Source organism: Pelodiscus sinensis, chromosome 18 (assembly GCF_052426305.1).
Source record: "Pelodiscus sinensis isolate ZL-2025 chromosome 18, ASM5242630v1, whole genome shotgun sequence".
Classification (NCBI taxonomy): Eukaryota; Metazoa; Chordata; order Testudines; family Trionychidae; genus Pelodiscus; species Pelodiscus sinensis.
In genome coordinates this window covers 27,578,305-27,584,594 of record NC_143069.1, presented here as the reverse complement: position 1 = coordinate 27,584,594, position 6,290 = coordinate 27,578,305, and the positions used below count along the sequence as shown (strand labels likewise).

Genomic DNA, 6,290 nt, shown 5'->3' with positions numbered 1-6,290 from the left:
AAAAAGAGGAATTTTATTTATTCCTTCACATAACACATGAATTAGCGGGCACCCAATGAAATCAGTAGGTGGAAGGTTTAAAGCAAACGTAAGGAATACTTCTTCTCCACAGTCAACCTGTGGAACTCCTTGCCAGGGGATGTTGTGATGTTCAAAGTAGTAATAGGATTCAAAAAAGAAGTTCATGAAAGTCAAGCCCATCAATGGCTGTTAGCCAAGATGGTTAGGGATGCAACCTCATGCTCTGGGTGTCCTTAAACCTCCACCCATCAGAAGCTGGGACTGGATTACAGGGGATGGATTATTCCCTCTGAAGTTTCTAGCATTGGCGACTGTCAGAAGACCGTGTACAGGGTTTGAAGAACCATTGGTCATTTTGATGTAGCCCATTTGGATTTCTCTAATATTGGAGAATATTTGTATAATTAAGGCAAGTTTAGTGTCTTACCTGTCACATCCAGGTTCTGGGAGTCACTTAGAAGTGAATTCTTTTCCTGATTCTGATCATCCTTGTGCTGATACAGACAGGTAAGTCTCCCTGTGTTGTTCACACTCACTCGATAGCTGTAGGCAAATTTGGTTTCCTGCATTGGCCAGCTTCCAAGATCCTTCCCATCTTTGCAGAAAATAACACGTGAAAAAGGAGAGAGGGCAGGTACTTTGCACTTCAGGACCAAGCTGACTCCTTCCTCAGAGGATGTCTTGTCTAGAAGTAGCTGAGAAACAGAGAGGTTACCTGAGTAATAAAAACATTAGGCTAAAGACAAAGGGTCTATTTCCTTAGAGTCTGTTGCCTCTGTCTCTGTCTCTACACAACCAGTTATTTCAAAATCATGTTGAAATACTGTCAAGCTAGAGGAGTGTTTACTCCAACTCTTGTAACCTTCAGACTGTGTCTAGACTGGCAAGTTTTTCCCGCAAAATCAGCTGTTTTTGCAGAAATACTTGCCAGCTGTCTACACTGGCCACTTGAATTTCCACAAGAACACTGACGATCTCATGTAAGAAATCAGTGCTTCTTGCGGAAATACTTTTCTGTTAAAATCATTTGCGGAAAATCAGGGCAGTCTAGACGTAGCCTCATTGTATAAGGAGTCGGATGAGGAGAGCTCTATTTTGAAATAAGTGCTGTGTAGATGCTCCCAATTTTGAAAGAAGCTGCGCAATTGATGTAGCTCAGTTTGCGTAGCTTATTTTGAGTTAAAAGCCCAGCTGTGTAGATGCACCCTCAGAGTTACTTATCCAACTGTAACAAATAGTCCCAATTTATCAGCGGCCACTAAAACTGGGTGCCTTGATTTTAATTGTGCACTAGTCACACCAATTCATAAAGTCAGAGACAGCCCAGAATTATAAATTCCTGGTTAGACAGACTATGGACAGTGTTCCATACTCCTTACAAGCCAGGTTCTTTCTCCCTAATTTTCCAAATGACACTGATCTATCCTTGCATCATGGGAAGTTTGGGGAGGAAATTTTTTATATAGGCACCATCTAAGACAAGCAAAATAACATATGCGGACCCCTGTGACAGCAGAAGCTTGCAATAGGTTGGGTTTGCTGACCCGCTGCATTATCCACTATTTCCAAATGGGGTTGAAAGGCTCTTATGAAAAAGTCTCCTATATCCTAGTTCCCTATATGGGTTGCCAGAGCCATCCAAGGGGTTCAGAGCAGGTGTGGAAAACAGGCTGGACTTGGATCCGGAAAAGAATCCTGAGGCCTTGGTTTAGGGAAAAAATTCCAGTGATTCATCTTTTTCATTATTATTATTTTTATTGCTGCATAGCCCAGGGTTTACCTTTTAGTTTTACTGCATCCTTTTTTGGTTGTTTATACTCAAGAGCATATGTTCATTAAGAGCAATTCACAAACTAATACTGCTGATCAGCTTTCAATCACTGTGCTGTTTGGTCAATTACACCACTGCTATTAAATTAATTATCTGCCAAAGTATTTTGCACAGTGTTTTTCTAGATGTTCCTGTGGAATTTGGTAAATAAATTAATTTCCCTCAATATAGAGATCTTCATCTAATAAACAATTAATATTTTTAACCCAGTCTACATAACCCCACCTAGCTCCTCACAGTTTCTGTCCCCAGAATTCATTGCTAGTCTTTCAGAAATTGCAGGCTTTTTCTGCAGTGCCATTTTATTTCTGTTCTAGGAATGTGGAGGAAATACTCACCCGGAGAGCTGCAGATTTCTTGATTTGTGAAATGAACCCCTTTAAAATAAACACATAATTTTAGTTTTGGGCACAGGCTCAAGCTTTGTTCTATCCTGCTATTGGGTAAATCCAGACTCACCTGTTGCTGGAATGGGTCGGGGCACATTCTGACCTCTGTTACCCAGAGATAAATAATACCTTTAGCTGCATATTATTTTCTCTTATGAGATATAAAGGAAATGAAATACAATGGTGGTTTATAGCCTATGATCCAGGGTCCCTTGTGGGTTTGCAGATTAAATCTAAGGCTTTGTCTATGTTGCCAATTAAACAACAAAACATTTGTCATTCACGGAGGCTTAACACCCCGTTCATTCGAAAGACAAATTTTTCAGTGGCAAATGGGTCATTTTCCACAGGAGCGCTCTCCTGTCGAAAATACAAATCTTTCTCATAGGTGGTGGAATGATTTTGTCAGAAAAAGGGCTCACAAACAGTAGCGTTTGCATTACTCGACTTTTATCAACACAACTGTACTGACACAGCTGTGACAGTAAAAGCTGTGTAATATTATGGACAAATCCTAACATTTCCAAAGGGATCTGCAGCTGCATTTGAATTATTTTAGGGGTCCACAAACGAAAAAAAAAAAAAAAGAAAGTCACTGTAATGCAGACATGATAGAGTGGTTGAGCAAAATGACACCTGGATATTTCAAATACAAAAAAAGAAAGGAAATGCATTCTGCCCCTTTAACATTTTCATCATATGACACATGATGTTGAGTAATATCACATACTAGCAGGTAAATGCAGAGCTATAATAACATTATATAAAGGGGCACCAATTCTCTTCAAGCCTAGATTAAACTAAGATCTCAGTCCCAATTTAACTGACTTTACACTAGTGCAAAAATTTAACCCCCTGGGAGCTCCTTGCAATACTCTAGACAATGCATTCCCTATTAAACTCTAGAGAGGCGTCTGCACAGCAATGCTTTTTCGAAATAACTTAGTCCAATCTACATAGCCGGCAGTTATTTCAAAATAATGTCGAAATACTGTAAGCTGGAGGACTTCTTACTCTGACTCCTGTAACCCTCATTGTAATAGGAATAAGGAAAGCCAGAGGAAGGGTGCTCTATTTCAGAATAAGTGCTGTGTAGATGCTCCCCATTTCGAAATAAGCTGTTTTGAAATAAGCTACGCAATTGACCTAGCTCACTTCTTCTATGTTGTCTGCTTTGAAAAAAATTGAGCCATTCTGAAATTGTTTCATATCAGACAAAGGCCAAGTTACCTGGAAAATTGCTGCTTCTAAAATGCCATTATATATTAATTGTCCATGTGAAAATTAGTCAGTCATATTTTGTTTTATTGCTTGGAAAGACATGGCTGTTTTTCTGCTGTCACATAGATGATTAAAGAGATTTAAGGCAAACAATTGAAAATAAAAAAAATTCCTTCTAGATTGTGACTAAGAAGAGATTTGAATTTGAAAAGGAGATTGTTTTAAGGAAATTCTGAGTATGTGAACGGAGGAAGATTTTTAAAATGTGAGGCTGTTTTTAAATGAAGTCAGAACATATTCTCAACTACTGGAACTTTCACTACCATGAAAAATTCCCATTCTGCTCTCTCTTTAAACTCAGCAACTAAAGTCATGATGCTTGCCAACTAGACCACTGAAAGCATGTAAAAGGGAAAGAATGGTGCTTAAAAGAATAAATACAGTGTAGGTACAACAATTATTTCCAATGATTTAAATAAATATTTGGCATGGTATTTTTTCTTACTTGCCAAATAAAACTGATCAGATTATTTATTATAAGAATTGGACTCCTTGTTTCTTAGATGACAAATAAATATATGTGGAATCCAGCCACCTCTAATCACTGTGGGTATTCCTACACTGCAGAGTTTACCTCAAATAAGCTACCCAAACTTGTACAATGAGGATTACAGGAGTTGGAGTAAGAAGTCTTCCAACTTGACAGTATTTAGATACTATTTAAAAAAAACAGCCTGCTGTGTAGATGCGGCCTAAGTTATTTCAGAATAGCACTAGTTATTTTGAAATAGGGTTGCAGTGTAGACGTACCCTATGACTTCTTTTGAATTCCATTTTGGATTATTCAAGAAGATTTCACGCTCTTTATTCATGTTTGCATATTGTAGGTATCCCAATGGAAAAGAAATTCTGGCATTTACAAAACATTAAATGATTATATCTTCAATGTATAGGTTATTAATCTTCCAAAATAAGTTCCATTCTATAGTGGTGGATCTTAAACAGAGATATCTTGATTAAACAAGTTATATTTCCTTACAGTCTGATTCTGCCCCAAATTTGCACAGTTCAAATCAAAAGTAAGTCAAGTGGAGTTACACTGAATTTGCAATGGTAGAATCTTAACCTTTATATGTGTGTCTCAGTATGTATATAGAATTAAAGCTGAGATTTTAAGTGTGCCCTAAAGGATCTGGACTCTCAATTCCTGTTAAGGTGAATGAGAATTGTGTGTTGAAATCCCCGAGGTGACTTGGCAAACCTTACCCTTAAATTCAATTTTAGACCAGTTATTAAAATGTTGCCTTTTAATTAAGGGGACCAGGCTCAAATATTTTGTTCTCAGTCTCAACTAAAAATAAAAGGTGGAATATCCACACTATTCACAGCAAAGCCAGAGAAGCAGCAGTGGGATCATCAGGAGATTTGGTGAGGAGAGGCGACAAGGAGACCAGAATCTGTTCTGGGTTTCCTCTTGCCCACTGGGATTCACAGAAGATCAGACACAGCCCCTCCCAACTGAGTTGCTTCTGGTAGCAGGTACAGGAAGCTGCTGCATTCACCTCTGCATCTCCTTTTGCTTCTCAGGGCTGTGACAATAGGCAGGTCGGTTTGTTATCTCCTGTGGACTGTGTTGCCGCTGTCTGTATGAAACGAGGGTTCACTACATTCTCCCTGCACCATCCCTCAGCCCCAGCTTCCTGTTTGAAACTGAAAAACCAAGGAGTTTCCTTTGATCTGAACCACAGACAATGACAATGGACTGTGGAGGCGTCAGTCCCATGTTCTGAATGGCCAAATAAACAGGAGAAGAGACATTTCAGCCAATTTTCACATTTAACAGCCCTTCCTTTCCGTGGGTGTGTAGGGGGTGTTTTAAAGTCACTTCTGCTATAAATTAAGAAAGCCTTTGGCTGTGCTTGAAGAAAACAACCTAAATTCTTTCTCTGATACCAGTGTACCTAAAAGCAGCTCTACTGAAAAGTTTCCGAAAAACTTTTGTGCAAAAGGGCCAGTGTAGACAGCAGAGATTTGTTTTCTGCAAAAAAGCCCCGATCGCGAAAATGGCGATCGGGGCTTTTTTGTGGAAAAGCGCGTCTAGATTGGCCGTGGGTGCTTTTCTGCAAAAAGTGCTTTTGCGGAAAAGCGTCCTGCCAATCTAGACGTGCTTTTCCAAAAATGCTTTTAACAGAAATCTTTTCCGTTAAAAGCATTTCCGGAAAATCATGCCAGTGTAGACGTAGTCTGAGTGTGTTGGTGTGTAAATACAGTTTGCTCCTGCTTTGCTTAGATTTGTTAGATAGTTTGCAGATTTGAGTGTTACTTTGTTTATTGTAATTAACTTAATTTGTGACTCTACCCCAGCTATTGTTTTATTAAATGCAGGGAGAGCTAAAGTATGGTTACCAATGTTTGTAATTTTGTGGGAAAACAGAAAAGCAGGATCTTGCTAAATTTGTTCCAAAGGGAAGGGCTCATAATTATCAAAAAGAACCTTGCTAAGCAGGGACCTGACTTTCAGAGCTCTATGGCTATGGCTACACTACAGAGTTTTTCTGGGATACCCTGAAAAAATTCTGCCACATCCAGGGAAAGCATCCGCTTTTTTTGGACCAATTTCCAAAAAAGCGGGCACAAGCATTGGGAAGCCCTGTATTCCTCATTTTATGAGGAATAAGGGCTCTTCTGAAAGAGGAGGTTTTTCCCGCATTTCGCCCAATGTAAACAGGCCAAATGTTGGAAAAGTCTCTTCCGAAAAAAGAATCAGAAAAAGGTACACAAATTGCGATTCGCAATTTGCGTACCTTTTTCCAAAAAGCCCCCCCTGC

At 39.2% G+C, this 6,290-nt stretch overlaps 1 long non-coding RNA gene across 1 annotated transcript; it reads right to left on the bottom strand.

Moving 5' to 3' along the window:
• Positions 1-442: 442 nt before the first annotated feature.
• On the bottom strand, positions 443-5,465 carry LOC149523334 (uncharacterized). The gene is made up of 3 exons (XR_016347071.1): positions 4,849-5,465; positions 2,191-2,229; positions 443-716 (listed from the first exon to the last, which is right to left on the bottom strand). It is a non-coding gene; the product is annotated as an uncharacterized LOC149523334 (long non-coding RNA).
• Positions 5,466-6,290: the final 825 nt, after the last annotated feature.